The sequence below is a fragment of the Mobula birostris genome, chromosome 6 (assembly GCF_030028105.1).
Source record: "Mobula birostris isolate sMobBir1 chromosome 6, sMobBir1.hap1, whole genome shotgun sequence".
In the NCBI taxonomy this organism is placed as follows: Eukaryota; Metazoa; Chordata; class Chondrichthyes; order Myliobatiformes; family Myliobatidae; genus Mobula; species Mobula birostris.
The window spans coordinates 141,247,732-141,264,248 of NC_092375.1; the positions used below are offsets into that span (position 1 = coordinate 141,247,732).

Below are 16,517 nucleotides of genomic sequence, written 5' to 3' on the forward strand. Positions count from 1 at the left end.
CAAGGATTATGAGTGTTATGGCATCCAGGAATTGAAGCATTCACAGTGCAACAGGCAAAAGCCCCAGTGGAGGTCTGACAAATTTATGTCAGAATGTGCCATTCTGTTCAAGTAAATTCATGCCAAAGCAATCAATAGTGCAGAAAATACCTGGCATGCTCATGACCCTATGTTCACATTAAACCCATTGTTAATGCTCACAGGTCCTTGGGGCAGTTTAGACCATGGTCACAGATTGATCCTCACTGTGTTGCACAGATTGACCATTTGCTCAAACCTCTACACACAATGAGTTCTGTTTACAGCAGAGTTGTGTCTGTATACAAAGATTTTTCTGCAACGTGTTCCTAATAACAGAAGCTATTTAGTACTCCGAGCATGGGTGTTTCACCTAGGACTTTGTTTTAGATGGATAATGGTTGACAGCTGTAAAGAAACCTGTAGTCAGGCTTCTTGGCTCCTAGCCTGCATGCTGGCCTCAGTGTTTGTGTGGGAGGGGAAGTGGAGAGTGAAATGAGAACATCAAAACAATTAGTGGAGATAAATAGTTCAAGGGAAGGCTGACTGGCCAAGAATAGATGTGTCAACATATCCACAAAAATATCAATCGTACTTTGAACAAGAATAACATTATCATCTTTTGTACAAAAACAAATTGCAAGGTATTTTAGAAGTTGGAAGACTTGAATCAATTTGCCTTGTGAGAAGAGCACTTGTCCCCAGATTTTGCTGCGCAGTGCATTTCAGTTAACCCTTTACATGGAAAAATTCATTAGCTGTGGCAGGTGTTTCATCTTCATGTTGCTCGCTGAAGCAAGTTTCAGTCAGTAGTAGCTGCTTGAAGTGCTACTGACTCCTCTTTCAAAGCAGAATAGGATGCCGAAATTGTCACTGGCAGAGGAAATAACGTGTGAGCAAATTTACATTCTATACATTAATATAAGGTGGATTGGATCTGTAGGAACACCAGAATGGGCCTTGACTTTTCAGGAAGATTGGGACTGACCTGTGCCACTTAATCACTTGATCCTGATACCTTAAGATGAAAGCATCACAGAAATCCGGCTGCCCCCTTCATAAAGCCTTAAGTTGCTCCATCAACTCCAGTCTTCTGAGCAAGGCAGTTCCAGGTTCCAGCAACCTTTGGGAAATTGTTTCCTGATTGGTCTCTGTGATGGTTGAGCTTTATTCCTTGTTCCCCTATCTTCATGAGATGAACCATTTCTCTCCTCAATCATATTGACACATTGTTTTAATTATCAATGAACCCCTTTCAAATTGCTCATCCATCTTTGGTATCCAAGACAACACTTCTGTATTTAAGAGGTACATGGGCAGCGTTTCGTGGACTTGAAAAAACAGGAGTTTCCAGGTAAACATCTTAGTCAGTGGAAATTTCATTCAGAGAAAAGGCTGGGTGAAATGGATTATGGGCTTTTTGATGCAAAATATTCCTGTTCATAAGTACAGAAAGCAAGTGTATAGTACAGTATTTGATTACATTAAATTACTGTTGCCGGATTCCACCACTCACCTGTAAATTACAGTGGCAGTTAACCTACCAGCTCATATGTCTTTGGTTCATGGGAGGAATCAGTAGGACCTAGAGAGAAACTAGCTTTACGTGTTGTGGCCACTCTTTCTGGGAGTCTGCAGCTCAGGTTCAGAATACTGTGACATTGCCCAGCCTGAGTACAAACTCTCATTTCTCTCTCTATATGTATTACTTTGTGGCTTAAACCTTCTCATAGCCTGTCTGGAAAGGTGAAGACAAATCTATAGATGGTTTTGGATCTGCCTGATGATCAGACTCCCACGGTGTCCTATACTGCTGGGTCCATTGCTCTTTACTGCTTTAGGAATCCGCTGGATGAAGGCGTTCAAGAATAATTCACAGATGATGCCAAGGACCATGTGCGTGTTCGGACCATAGGTAATATTTAGTAGGTCCAGTCGGACCTTAATGTGTCAAGAAAGCAGCCTCATCACTGGAGAATAAAGTTCAGTGTTAAACAATAAACAACCCTGGTCAAAGCCTACTTTCAAGATCTCCAGTTCTCATTGATAGCCACAGAGTACAACACAGCCTGCCAGCCTGTGGAGATAAGGCATAATGACAGGTTGCACCATCTCTCCACTAGCCTTTACCATGGCAATGGAAGTAATCATTAGAGTTTCTAAGTGGGTAGTAGGAGGAGAACAACTGAAGTCAGGACTACGCCTACCAACAATCTGGGCACTTATGGATGATTTAACCATCCAGACCACTACCATCACATGTACCAAATGGTTCCTTGAGAAGCTCCATTCAAACGTCAAATGGGCCTGAATGATGATTAAAACGAAGAAGTCTAGGAGCATTTCTATAGTCAAGGGAAGGCTGGTGGACTTTAAGTTCCATGTGGATGGGAAAGTAATTCCTACTGTGTCAGAAATGCCAGTTAAAAGTTTGGGGCATTGGTACGATGTAAACCACAGTGACACAAATCAAGTGAAACTGCTGAGAAAAGAAATCATCAGAGGGCTTAAAACCACCGATAAGACCTTGCTGCCGGGAAACCTCAAGCTCTGGTGCCTTCAGTTTGGATTGTTCCCTTGGTGTATGAAGTCCCCATCACTCACGTTGAAAAGCTGGAGAGGACAGTTAGTTCCTTCATTAAGAAGGGATGGGCCTACCAAATTTGCGAAATGACATCTACCTGTATGGCAAAGGAGCTCTGGAGGTGACTGTCATGGGGCTGCATGAAGATTCAAGTGTGCCACGGTGAGGCTTGAGACAACTCTCTTGGGATCTTGTGACAGTGTTGTACAGGATACTGCACCCAGGACTTTAACAGGGAAAAAGTGGTGTCCGGCAGAGTCAGTGAAACAGGCAAAATCAGTACTCAGGTTTGAAGATATGGTGGGCCAGGTGCAATCTGGAAGAGGGAGCCTTGGCGCAGGTTCAAATAGGCCCATTTGGCAGAAGGCGGCAACACAAAAGCAAAGGCGAGCTATGGTGGTGGAGCAAATACAGTGACAGGAGGAGTAGATGAGGTATGCAGGAGCAGTGTCTCAGGCAAAATGGGGACAGTGGAGAAGGTGGGAAAACATTGAGGAAAGAAAATTCAGCTGGAAAGACTGATGGGAAAAGGAAGGAAGGAGGATTAGCTTCCTTATAAGAGCAGTTTATGATGTTCGCCCAACCCCCAAAAATCTGAACCAGTGGCTTGATGAAGACCCAGCTTGTCCACTCTGTGGAAGAACAGCAAACCACAAGCACATTCTCTCATCTTGCAATGTAAGGCTCACTCGAGGCTGTTACACATGGAGGCACAACTAGGTCCTCAGACGTTTGGCATTCATTGTGGAGAAGCAAAGACTGAATAACAGATCTAAGCCCCATATGACTGGAAGAACCACCATCCCCTTTGTCTGGCAAGGACAGATAGTGCCACCCTCACTGAAGCAGTCGGTGTCAGGCACACTGGTGCCTGCTCGTGACTGAAACATGGCTGTCGACCCTGTGAGGGTTGTAGTGGCTATCTCGGGGGAGCTATTAGCTTTTTGTCAGACTTGGTCTCGTGGCCCAGTAGTTGGAAGCTGTAGTAATCTCAGAGCTCACTGTGCCCTGCGAAGATGCAGCCTGCGAGGTGTATGATCGGAAGCATGTCAGGTACACTGAGGTGGCCACAGATGATAAGCAGCGTGGATGGAAGGTGCAGATTTTCCCAGAAGAGGTTGGCTGCAGAGGGTTTGTTGCTACTTCCATGTTCAGATTGTTGGAGGGATTGGGAGTCCGAGGCCAGGGCCAGCGGCAAGCTATAAAAGACCTCTCTGAGGCAGCTGAGCGAAGCAGCCACTGGTTATGGATGAAGAGGAGTGACGGCAACTGGGCCTTAAAATGATGCCTGGGTGGCCAGATGTGAAGTGGGTGCACCTGGGACACCGGGTCGCACTGTTGAGCTCTCTGGAGATGTAGTGGGCTTAAACAGACAGAACATCTAAGAAGGGGGGTGCCCACCTGATGACCCCTGGGAAGCATCTGCCACCCACCAAGCCCAACCTCAAGATCTCTGTGCTATGACCCGAGTTAGGATCTGCTTATCAAAGGGACTGAACTACCTCACTACACACAGAAGCTGTCTGACTTGCTGGGTATTCCAGCATTCTCTTTTATGTTAGGTTTTCAGCAACTGCAGTGGTTTGTACCGGATGGTTTCAGCATTGTACACTTGCAGCATTAAGTTTCTCCCCACTTTCAGAGATGTTCCTTTTATACTCCCCCCTTTCCCTTTCTCTGCTTCTTTTCTTATCTTCTCTTTCTCTGAAGTGCACCTGTTAAGCTTTGTAACTTCAAAATATTAAACAATTCAAAAGAAAAACACAGGAGTCCGAAATATGCTGGAACTTAATCTTTACTTTAGGCAAGGCATGCACGTAGTATGTGATGATGCATGCAATTGATGTAGTTATGCATTTAAATGACCAAGAATGCTTAGTTGAGCAAAATATATACAAGATTACTCACAAATACACACAATCCTCCCTGCTTGGCTATAAACTCCAACTCAATGCAGAACTCATCTCTACTATACAGTATACACAGTGTATTATATAACACAACTATAATATTCAAACACCCATAGCATAGTAAATTTTAAATTGTCCTATTTAATCCTAAAGATTTAATTGCTGTGAAGGATCTCTTACCCTTGTGGGATTATATCTTTCCTGACAAGGGGGGATCACTCTGCTTATCAGGTGAGACTTGTGGCTGTGAAACAATTTCTGGTTCTGTGGTCTCCTCCCTGGTGGTTGTAGCAGTTGACTTCTAGACTGCAGAAAGTGATTCTGATAGTGGTAGCCAACTTTCTACTCTATCAATTGATTCTGCTCTCCTCAACTGATCAATGTGTCACCTCCAGATGATTTCAATCTCCACTGTATGGGAGAGTGGTCCAGTTCTGTCCTTAATCCTCCCAAGTACCCAATTTTGATCACCTCTGTAGTCCCTCGCCAGGATGCCTTGTCCAGGAGCGAAATGTCGAACTTCTTTGAGGAGCCTTTAATCTGTTTCAACTGCTTGTTCTGCATTTTGATTCTGAGATTGGATTTGCAGAGATCTGAGCATGAACACAAAGGACGACCAAGGAACAGCACAGTTGGTGAGTCATTGTTTGTGGAGTGTGTGGCATTACAATGTGCAAGGAGGAAGCTGATGAGCTTCTGGTTCAGCGTTAGTACAATGTGTCTGCTAACAGTATTCTTTAGACTCTGGACAAAGCCTTCCACCAAACTATTTGTAGCTGAGTGGTACAGTACAAAAGTACTATGTCTTATTCCATTCATTTTTAGGAATGATTGAAACTGTTCCCACACAAACAGTGCTCCATTGTCACTGACGATGTTTTCTGCAGCACCAGTCCTTGAGAAGAGGCTTCCCAACACATCAACAGTGTGCAAACCTGTAGTGGAGGCTATTGGGAACACTTCTGGCCACTTTGCAGCAGAAATTTGGACAGTACAGCAAAATCCACATGATTCTTCCACCATGGCAATGCAGACCATTCCAGAGGTGGAGGTAAGCACTGCTTTTGGCGCCTTCTGGACATGTTGGCATCCTGTACAGTACCTGGCTAGCTGCTCGATCTGCTGATCTCTCCCAGGACATCAGACAAAGCTTCGAGCAAATGCTTTTATTTTAAACATATCCGGATGATGTGTCTCACCTAACTCTTTAGCTCTCAGCTTGGATAGTACAACAACTCTCAATCCCCACATAAGGCAACCTCCGTCAAGGGTAAGTTCCTTTTGGCACTGGTTAAAAAAAGGGGAAACTGGATATTCTGTTGCACATTCCAGCCACTTTGGGTGACCTTGTAGACCTCAGACAGTGTGGGGTCTTTTCTGGTTTCCCTATGGATCACCCTGCTGTAAAAGGGAGTTAGGGAGAATACTTCAAGGGGAGTGTCTATTTTAGTAAAATTTTCTGGTACTTCCTTTTCCAAGGGTAATCCATCAGCATTTCAATGATTAGTCATCTTGAATTTAGTCTTGTAATTGTGTCCTCCAAGAAGCAGAGCCCATCTCTGCATTTGTGTTGCTGCTGTTCGTGGAACAAACTTCTGTAGATTGAAAATGAACACCAGTGGTTGATGATCAGTCATGAGGGTAAACTCTCTCCCATACAGGTACTGGTTGAAATGTTTTACACCCCAAACCAGACTCAAGGCCTCCCTGTCAATCTGCGCATGATTTTGCAGCAGTAAGGGAACATGATGCAAAGGTGACAGGATGTTCACTTCCGTCACTCGTCACGTGACATGATTGCACCTATACCATAAGGCCAGGTGTCACAGGCAAGTTTCACTGGACAATGTGAATCACAGTGTGTCAGTACAGTGTCTGACGTCACCATTTCCTTCACCTTTTTGAAGCACTGCTTTCTCCATTGCCATTTCTTTCTGAATCTTCAGTAATGAGTTCAAGGGGTTCAGCACAGTAGCCAGGTTTTGCAGAAACCTGTTATAGTAATTGACAAATCCCGAAAAGAACCACAAATGGGTCACATCCTTTGGCTTTGGAGCATCCACCACTGCTTGAATTTTCTCAGAACACATGTAATTCTTGTGTGTCAATTGTGTGACCACAGTAAGTGATACTTGGTTTAAAGAATTCACAGCAGTCACATCTGGCTCTGAGCCCATAATCTTCTAATTTTTTAACGCTGTCGTTAGGTTTTGGGGATGTTCTTTTTCATTCTTACCAGTAACAATGCCATTCAGGTAACCCTGAGTGCCAAAGCGGCCTTGCAGTCCCTGGCCCATAGTTTTCTGCCGATATGTAGCTGCAGATGCCACTCCAAAAAGAAGCCTATTATAGTGATAAAGCCCATTGAGAATGCCTATGGTGAGAAACACTTTGGATTCTTCTTCCATTTCCATCTGCAAATGGGCCTCGGCTAAGTCCAATTTTCTGAAGTGTTTTCCCCCCGAAAAAGTTTGCAAAGATATCCTCTATTCTGGTCAGAGGGTACTGATTTGCTTCCAGTACTGGGTGGATGGTAATCTTAAAGTCGTCACAGATCCTGATAGATCCATTCTTTTTGGCTGCTGGGACCTCTGGCATTACCCATGGGCTCCACTCAACCTTGGAAAGAGTTCCTTCAACCTCAATACAATTTAGCTCACTGGCCACTTTATCACAGATGGTGTAAGTACCGGATGGGCTTTTCAAAACTTGGGTGTGACATTTTTATTTAAAGCCTTTGATATGTTTGAGTTTTTCAATGCCATCCCTGAGCACTGCTGTGGCATCATCCAGTACCTTTCTTAATTCAGTTTAATTTGGCTTCATTGCGGGGATATAGCATGCAAATTGTGAATGGATCTCCAATCAAGTGATAGTTGTCTTAGCCAATCATGCCCCACAACGCCGGTCCTTCAGTTTTTTCCACATACAAGCCCAATGTGACTTATTGGCTGTCGTATTTCACAGTTACAAATGTCATTCCCACAGTAGTTATCTTTTGTCCAGTATATGTTCTTAGTTGGATATCTGCAGGCTTCAGTGTATTATCTTTGAAATGCTGTTCAAACTCATTTTGTGAAATGACTAAAAGAACAGAACCAGTGTCTATTTTAACTTCATCAGTCCACAGGACTTGTTTCCAAAATGCATCAGGCTTGTTTAGATGTTCCTTTGAACCTTTTGAATAGAACTTTTTGCCTGCAATGAGCAAAGGTATGTTTGGAGAAAAAAGGTGCAGAATTTCATGAAAAGAACCCCTCTCCAACTGTTAAGCATGGGGGTGGATCGATCATGCTTTGGGCTTGTGTTGCAGCCAGTGGCACAGGGAACATTTACTGGTAGAGGGAAGAATGAATTCAATTAAATACTAGCAAATTCTGGAATCAAACTTCACACTGTCTGTAAAAAAGCCGAAGATGAAAAGAGGTTGGCTTCTACAACAGGATAATGATCCTTAACACACCTCAAAATCCACAATGTACTACCTCAAGAGGCGCAAGCTGAAAGTTTTGCTATGGCCCTCACAGTCCCCCGACCTAAACATCATCGAGAATCTGTGGATAGACCTCAAAAGAGCAGTGCATGCAAGACGGCCCAAAAATTTCACAGAACTAGAAGGCTTTTGCAAGGAAAAATGGGTGAAAATCCCCCAAACAAGAATTGAAGGACACTTAGCTGGCTACGGAAAGCATTTACAAGCTGTGATACTTGCCAAACGGGGTATTACTAAGTACTGACCATGTAGGGTGCCCAAACTTTTGCTTTGAGCCCTTTTCATTTTTAGTTATTCTGAAACTGTAAAAGATGGAAATAAAAAAGTTTTCTTGCTTAAAATATTAAAGAAATGTGTCATCTTTAACTTTATGCCTTTTGGAAATCAGTTCATCTTTTACCCACTTAGCTATTCACAGTAGCAGAAATTTTGACCAGGGGTGCCCAAACTTTTGCATACCACTGTATCTACACATTGACCTTCAATGACTTGTGTATAGGATGCAGAAACCAATGGGTGGGCTGTTTTTCTGACTAGAGGTCTGTAACCAGTGGTTTACCACAGGGAATGATGCTAGGAACATTGTTTATTATTGTATGCAGTTCTGGTCTCCCTTTTCTAGAAAGGATGTGGAGAGTTTGGAGAAGGTTCAAAAGGATGCTGTCTAGATTAGAGAGATTAGCTATTAGGAGAGTTTGAACAAACTTGGGTGGTCCTCTCTAGATCATTATTGGAGGAGAGGATACTTGATAGACGTTTCTAAAATTATGAGATGCTTGTTTGGGGCAGACAGTCAGAGTCTTTTTCCCAAATGGAAATGTTGAATACTAACGGAAATAGCTCTGAGGTGAAGGTTGAAGTTTATAGGAGATGTGTGAGGTAATTTTTTTAATGCAGAGAATGGTAGGGACCTGGAACATGCTGCCAGGTATGGTGGTGGAAGCCGGAACAAAGATTGCATTTAAGAGGCATTTAGACAGCTACATGCAGGGAATAGAGAGACCATGTGCAGGCAAACAGTCTTAATTTGATTCAGCATCACAGTTCGCAAAGACATCGTCCACTGAAAGACCTGTTCTTGTGTTGCATGTTCTATGTTCTATGCTTTACATATATAAAAATAGGAGAAAATATAGGTGGACTGATTACTAAGTTTTCTGATGACACAAACTTTGGTAGAGTTGTATATAACAAAGGAAGTTATGAAACACACAAACATATTTTTGTCGTTTAGATGGCTGCTTCGAGATTCAGAAAGGAAATATTGTTTCAGAATTTGGGCCAAACTAGAATCAACTAAACAGATTAAGTTTTCATAGCTAGAGATATGCCATATTAATTGTCTGAACACTAGCGTGCATGGAGGTTTTGGAACTCACCATGGACTTTTTCTTTATAAATATATAACAACTCTAATATTGACATTAAAACAAAGCCTGTTGCTGAACTGAATTTTATTTGTAACTCTAGGTAATAGTGAACAGAGCTTCTCCAAATCAATGAGACATGCGCTAGGCTGCTATGCAGCCTCAGAGAGCAGTTGGTCCAGGGCAGCTCACGGATCAGGCCTCACACGTCAACGTGGACTGAAGGAGTTGTAGAAGTTCTCTGCTCTTCTTTGAATTTGTCTGGTTGATACCAAAGGAAGGAAACAGAAGCTTTAAGCCAGCAATAGTGTCACAAACCACAGTTCCATTGCTGGACTTACATTCACTCAGTATTTTTATCTCCTTAGATGCTACCTGGCCTGCTGAATATGTCCAGTGCTTTATTTTACTCCAGATTTCCACAAAATGCACAAGGTATGCATCTCACCTTTCCAGCATGTTCACCCTCTAACTGCCTCATCATCTTCCTTCTTGTATACTCCACTAATATACCGGTCATAATTAATGAGGTGGAACGTAAGCATGAAGGATATTGGTTCAGTTCATCATTGTTCACTTCCACCTAGGGTACAGGAAGTGACTCCAACAAGCCAAACAACTAAATGAGTAGTCAAAGAGTTAAAAGGTATAACACAGCACAGATACAGGCCCTTTGGTTCATCTAGTCCATGCCAACCCGGTCTTCTGCCCAGTCCTCATCCTGCCATAGTGCTCCATACCCTTCTCATCCATGTACATAAACAAACCTCTTAAATATTATAATTGAACCCATTCCTACCCCATCTGTTAGCAGCTCGTTCCACTCTTGCTCTAACGTCTGAGTGAAGAAGTTCCCCTTCAGATTGTCTTAAATATTACTCTTGCCCCCTAAACTAGTTTTAGTCTAACCCAACCTGAGGGTAAAAAGCCTGCATGCATTGACCTTGTACCATATATGCCCCTTGTGATTTTGTATGCCTTTATAATAACCTCTATACCTCATTGACCTGCATTTTAAGAATGAAGTCCCAATCTATTGAACCTTTCCCTAAAATTGAGGTCTTCAATTATACTGAAAAAATTCTTGTACATTTTCTCTGTATTCTTTCATGATTATTGATAAGTTTTTTTAATAGGTAAGTGACCAGAACTGCATACAATACTCCAAATTCAACTTAACTCATGTCAACATAACATCCGAACTCCTGTAATCAATGTCCTGATTTATGGAGTCCAACGTGCTAAATTCTCTCTGATGATACTATCTACTTGCAATGTGACTTTTAAGGAATTATGGAACTGTATTCCAGGCCCCTGTGCCTCCATGCACTACCATTCACTGTGTTCATCTATCCTGGTATGTTCTTCCAAAGGAAAACACCTCTGTTTTGTCTGCATTAAATTCCATCTGCCATTTTTCAGCCCATTTTCTCAACCAGTTGAGATCACACTAAAAGCTTTGGTATCCTTTGTCGCTGTTCACTGTGTCCCCAAATTTGGTGTCATCCTCAAATTTCTTGATCCAGTTTACCGCATTATCATCTAAGTCATACAAAATAGATGACAAATGAGCCCAGCACCAATTCCACCAGCATACTACTAGTCACAAACCTCCAGTCAGAGAGACATCTACTACTACTCTCTGGCTTCTCCTGCTAAGTTGATATTCAATCCAATTGAATATTTCATACTGAATGCAAAGCAAGTTAACCTTCTTGGGCACCCTACCATGCATAACTTTGTCAAAGGCCTTGCGATAACCCATATAGATAACATCCACCACCTTTCCTTCATCAACCTTCTTGGAACCCTTCTCAAAAAAGTCTATAATAATCATGAAGCATTACCAACCACACACAAAGCCATATTGATTATCTGTAATCAGGTTATATCTATCCAAATATTTATATATCCTGTCCTTTAGAATATCTTCCAATAATTTACCCATGACTGACGTCAGGCTCACTGGCCTATAATTTCCCAGTTTATTGTTAGTCCATTATCTTGAACAAGAGAGAAGGTGAGTAGTGCTTATGATTGGAAACTGCAATGCCTGTCCACCAAATCCTCCTACACCCACCCACCCCAACCCACACAAGCCTTAAACAAGCAAAACTACCAGCAGCTGTCAATAGACTGAGGACACTTCTCCCAAATGTATGCATGGATGGTTTGTGTGAACTGAGAAACAGCAATTGGAAGAGCAGTAAATATTTTCTTTACACCTTTAATTTGATTCACAGAATGCAAGATTACAATACAAACTGAATGACAGAACATATACAATCTATTGAATCTTCCAGTCGCAACAAAATGTACAGTCAGGAATCCCCGGAACCCCCACTAAATATGAACATGTACTGTATAATTGATTAAATATTTAAACTGAATGAGGTTGTCTTGTGTTCATACTTGATCTTTCAGGCATTTCATTCATCTTTGGTTTTTGACTTTTGAATCCTCTTGTTCTCCTGGAATAAAGAAATGAGATGAATTCCATCTGAACTCAAGTGTTTTATTATTATTGATAAAGGTGATCAAGATCATTGAATTATCTTCCACAAAACAGTGTACACTTACATTTGAAGATTCTTCAACCAACGATTCGTTTGACGTGTTTTACACCTATAATGAAATATTAGGTTTCCTGTTTAATCTAGGTACCAGAGAATATTCTTAATATTTGAAATCTATCATAATAATCTGTAAGTAACAGATACCATATAACTAAATGAAAATATGCTGATGTGCTAACTCTATAAGTATCTATGTTGCTTCAATGACTAAGTGAAATGGAAAGTCCTTATTAAATTTTACACATTCTACAGTACCACTTCAGTCACTATGTCCCAGATAGAGTGAGGCTGTGGAGTCAATGGATAACTCATGATTGCTGAAACTAATTAGCCTATATTCTGCTCTACACCCAAAAGAACTAGCAATGATGATCTAGTAGATTATGTCAATGGAAGCAGCTATACCTATGAAACCAAGATATTAATTTATTTTGACCTAACATTTACAAAATAATAAAAACCTCTCAGTTGTGTAGGCTAAATTGAAAATCTTTTGGTTGGAAATGGAGTTCTCCAGTGCTCTGCAATATTCAAGTAATTGCAGAGTACTGGAGGACTGAAGCAGTATAAGTGCCTTTATTTGAAAAGGGGAATGGGACATGTCCAGGGAATCACACACTGGTCAGCTTAATGTTAGTGGTGGGAACATGCATGGAATTTAAACAGTTGCATGGATAGGAGAGGTTTGGAGAGATATGACTAAAATGTAGGCCAATAGGACAAGCTCTGATAGTCAACTTGGTTGACATGGATGATTTGGGCTGAAGGTCCTATCAATGACTCCATGGAAGCTAATTCTGAATCATTGTTGTGACAAATTGTAATCCAGCTGGTAAAGCCCAGGTGTTGATGCTGCATTATTAATAATCTGGCAAACAGTACTTACGCTTATAGACATCTCGAACAGGTGTTCTCCAGGCTTTCATCTATATAAAATATTAACATAATTAGGATTAGTACGATGATAGATGAGATTTTTTTAATCCAATGCTTAAGTGTTATCTCAAAAGTCAAACTTCTAACTGATAATTATTGACTATTGTTTTTTGTTACGTCACGCAAACACTCCACTGCTAATTCCTTTACATGAAAATGCATAAAGTAAATAAAGTTGATAAAGTTTATTCTAAAATCAAATAAGAAATGAGGAGACACTAATACTGCATCTTTAATATTCACTTGTAGTTGGACTGGCTCAGAAAGGGCAAGGGATTTGAGTATCCTAGCAATAGCAATACAGCCAGTCACGCAATGAACTCTGTTGTCTTATTCCTTCATCAATAGAGAGGTATTGTTTGCTTAGCTCTGGCTGCAGTTGGACCTCATCTGCAAACTCTAAACACCCAGTCTTGTAACATAGGCAGCATGCAATACACTTCTGAAATTCTATTCTGTTGACTTGAACAGAACCATATTTTATAGAAGCATGGTGTCCATTACTGATTAACGTACAGCACACTTTGCACAAGTAAGTTATGACAGAATTCTGATATTTCCAGACATCTGTGCATCCAATGAAACAAAAAAAATAGAGCTCAGAGGTCTGCTCCAATGCTTCCTGGCTTTCTCTAAATAAAGTAAGCAAAATTATAAACCTGGTCCAGATCACAAAGGCCCATTAAACTGAACTGTATCACAATCACAAGATGGGTCTCGACCGAAAACTGTTCATTTATTTCCATAGATGCTGCCTGACCTGCTGAGTTCCACCAGCATTTTGTGTGTGTTGCCTTGAACTGATCTGTAGATAAGGAACTTACCTCAATGCTGTTTTCTCTCGACTCAAATGAATGACTTTTGCTATCAGTTCTCCTCAGACCTCGACAATCCACATCAATGCCAACAACCTTGCCAGCAAAGTACTCAACGCTGCTTCTGCAGATTCCTTTTGCCTGTCAAAATAGCAAAAGAAAAATTATTGTTACGTGTTGCTCTTTATGGCGCAATGTAATTAATAGGCAATTTCTATGAAATAACTCAATACTAATGACCCTTTGGTGAGATAATAATTCAGTACCTGCAGTAATTTCTTTGAGATAATTCACTGCTCACAGCTACTTCTATGATTTAAGTCAGTACTACTGGCATATTCCATGACTAACTGCAGTATAACTAGCCCTTTCTATCAAATGGCTCAGTATTCATGCCTCGATCAGTTACTTGAACATTCACAGCCTTTTTGTGATACACCTCAGTAGAAATGGTGGTTTGGATGCGATAACGTAGATCAGGTCTTACCGCAGTCTTTTTGGGACGGAAGTGACATCTGCGATCATCAAATTCCAGTCTGGAATTTTTGGAACAGACAGTTTCTTTCACTGAAAATATTAGATCCACGCTGTATGACAGTTTCCCCGTGCGATAGACCTAATGATAGGAAACCATACAGTTAATGTGTTACCATTTCTGATTAGATAAAACTCAGAACATTGGTCTTTACTTTCAGGATCTGCCTCCCCTGAGATACTCAGAATCATCAATGGCAAAGGCACAAGATATAATTTGTCCAATCACTAAATCACCTCTTTAGCCATTAAACTGGAGATGCTTGAAACACAGGAGTTAATAACGAAAAGAATCTAACAAACAGATTATCCCATTATGGGATTTGGAAGTAACCAAGACATAAATAAACCCCAAATCCCAACCTCTGGAAATTTCCATTTTCTAATCTGAACCCTAGTTCCAATTCAAATCTCCAAAATAATAGACACAGTTTTGATTTGAACAAAAATTGGCCAGTTACATGCCTATCATGCTCAGCTCCTGTGTGAATATGACTGGAATAATCTTACTTATGTATGGAATGATCTGTCTCCATGGCATTCAAGCAGAAGCATTTCACTGTACTTGTGTCTATAATGAACCAATTACCAATGATGGGTCTACCTACACTTAGTAACACTGTTAAAAGAGCATCACCTGTGAAGGATCTGGAAACAGGGCAAACTTACATTCTTCCCTCTTCTGCCAGTGATACCACAGAGGTTGGGGATCTCGGTCATTTCATTCAGCTTTATAACTGAGGCTCTCAGAGCTTCCTTGGTGCTTGGCCCTCCTGCAGAAGGAGAGGGAAAGTTGTACAAGACATTCCAACAAACCTCAGTGAATTTTTCTTGCACACGTGTGAAATGTTGCCAACTGAAGCTCATTAGCTGGATTATCACCACTCTTTGAGGTCCCACTCTCCCCAGTACCTACCTGAGCAGTGGAGGATCTGCATGGCAGCGATGGCGAGCAAGAAGGTTTTCATTTTGCCTCGAGTGGGATCGGTCAGCTGGTTCTCAGTGTGAAGGAGCTGCTTCTCTCTCGTTCTCTCTCTCTCGATCTGCCTTCACCTCACTGCCTTTGGTCTTTTTATACTGCGCCTCCACCACATTCAAACATTGATTCATATTTGCTCAGCTTGTTGACTGTGGGCACAGAAATCTGCTGACAAGTGAGCTGTGATCTGGGCAGTGCTTCCTCCGAATAGCATCATTATTTTAAGATCCACTGGTAAAAGGGAGAGATCAGGCTTTATTCCTGAGAGAAGAACAAAAGTAAGCGGAGTTCTGATGAAGGGTCTCGGCTGGAAACATCAACTCTTTATTCCTTTCCAACGATGCTGCCTGACCTGCTGAGTTACTTCAGCATTTTGTATGTGTTAGTAAGCAGAATTGGTTCTGATATCTGTATCTATACAATGCCACTGTCATCTATTACAATTAGTACTTGAAATTATTGGGACAGTGACCGCTTATAGCAATGGCAATATTTTGCAAGCTTAATTTAATGCCAGTTGAAAGCCAGAAATGCAATCATAAACTCCCCTGCCCAATCATCTATTTATACAAGAAGGAATTTCACTCTGCCAATGTCCAAGCTGAGGCATCTCTGCATCATAATCTCTTGCATCGGCGGGTCTTTTTTAAGTCAGTGGCTTAGGTTGTCTTTTTGTGAGGTGTTGCATTTGGTAGGAAGGTTTCAAACTGCTTGGAAAATACACAAGAAATACAGAATATGCAGGAAGTTCTTCATATATCAGCCAGTTCCGATGTGCAGAAAGAAACAAAGTTAATTTTTTTAGATGATTCATTGAAAACTGGGAAAGGTTTGAGATAAAAATAAATCTTACAATAAGGAGAAAGGAGAGTGGAGATGGAGGCTGAATAGTGGGATGAGAATAAGGATAAGTGAAGAAACAAACATCACTTATAAAGTGGAAAGCGGGGGAGGATTAAAAACGGTGAAAGTGTAAAAGGATGTGACATTGCTTCTTTGCTTGTTATACTGAATTATGTTACTTGCTAACTTTGAATGTTTGCTTGCTATTTTGAATGTTTTGCACCTTGGCCCCAAAGGAACACTCTCTTGTTCAGTTATAACTATGTATGGTTTGAATGATAATTAAACTTGATTTGATTTGATTTGGTTTTCGATTTGAAATAAATCATGGCACCGGGTGAAATGTATGTGGAAATAGTAACATTATAATATGAAATTGTTAAACTTGATTTTAGACCTGAGAGGATGTAAAACAAATCTGAAACACACTTAAGACGTTAACAGCTGCAGCTCATTTGCTTA

The 16,517-nt window shown here is 41.1% G+C and overlaps 1 long non-coding RNA gene and 1 pseudogene across 1 annotated transcript in view; one reads left to right on the top strand and one right to left on the bottom strand.

Annotated features, from left to right (window-relative positions):
* Nucleotides 1–11,813, top strand: part of LOC140198594 (uncharacterized) — a 59,094-nt gene extending 47,281 nt beyond the window's left edge. Inside the window, exons 3-4 of the long non-coding RNA XR_011886208.1 lie at nt 9,741–9,807; nt 11,616–11,813. This is a non-coding gene — a long non-coding RNA (uncharacterized lncRNA). The remainder of the gene's footprint in view (nt 1–9,740; nt 9,808–11,615) is intronic.
* A 995-nt stretch (nt 11,814–12,808) lies between these two features.
* Nucleotides 12,809–15,343, bottom strand: LOC140198732 (secreted phosphoprotein 24-like; annotated as a pseudogene).
* Between the last annotated feature and the right edge of the window lie 1,174 nt (nt 15,344–16,517).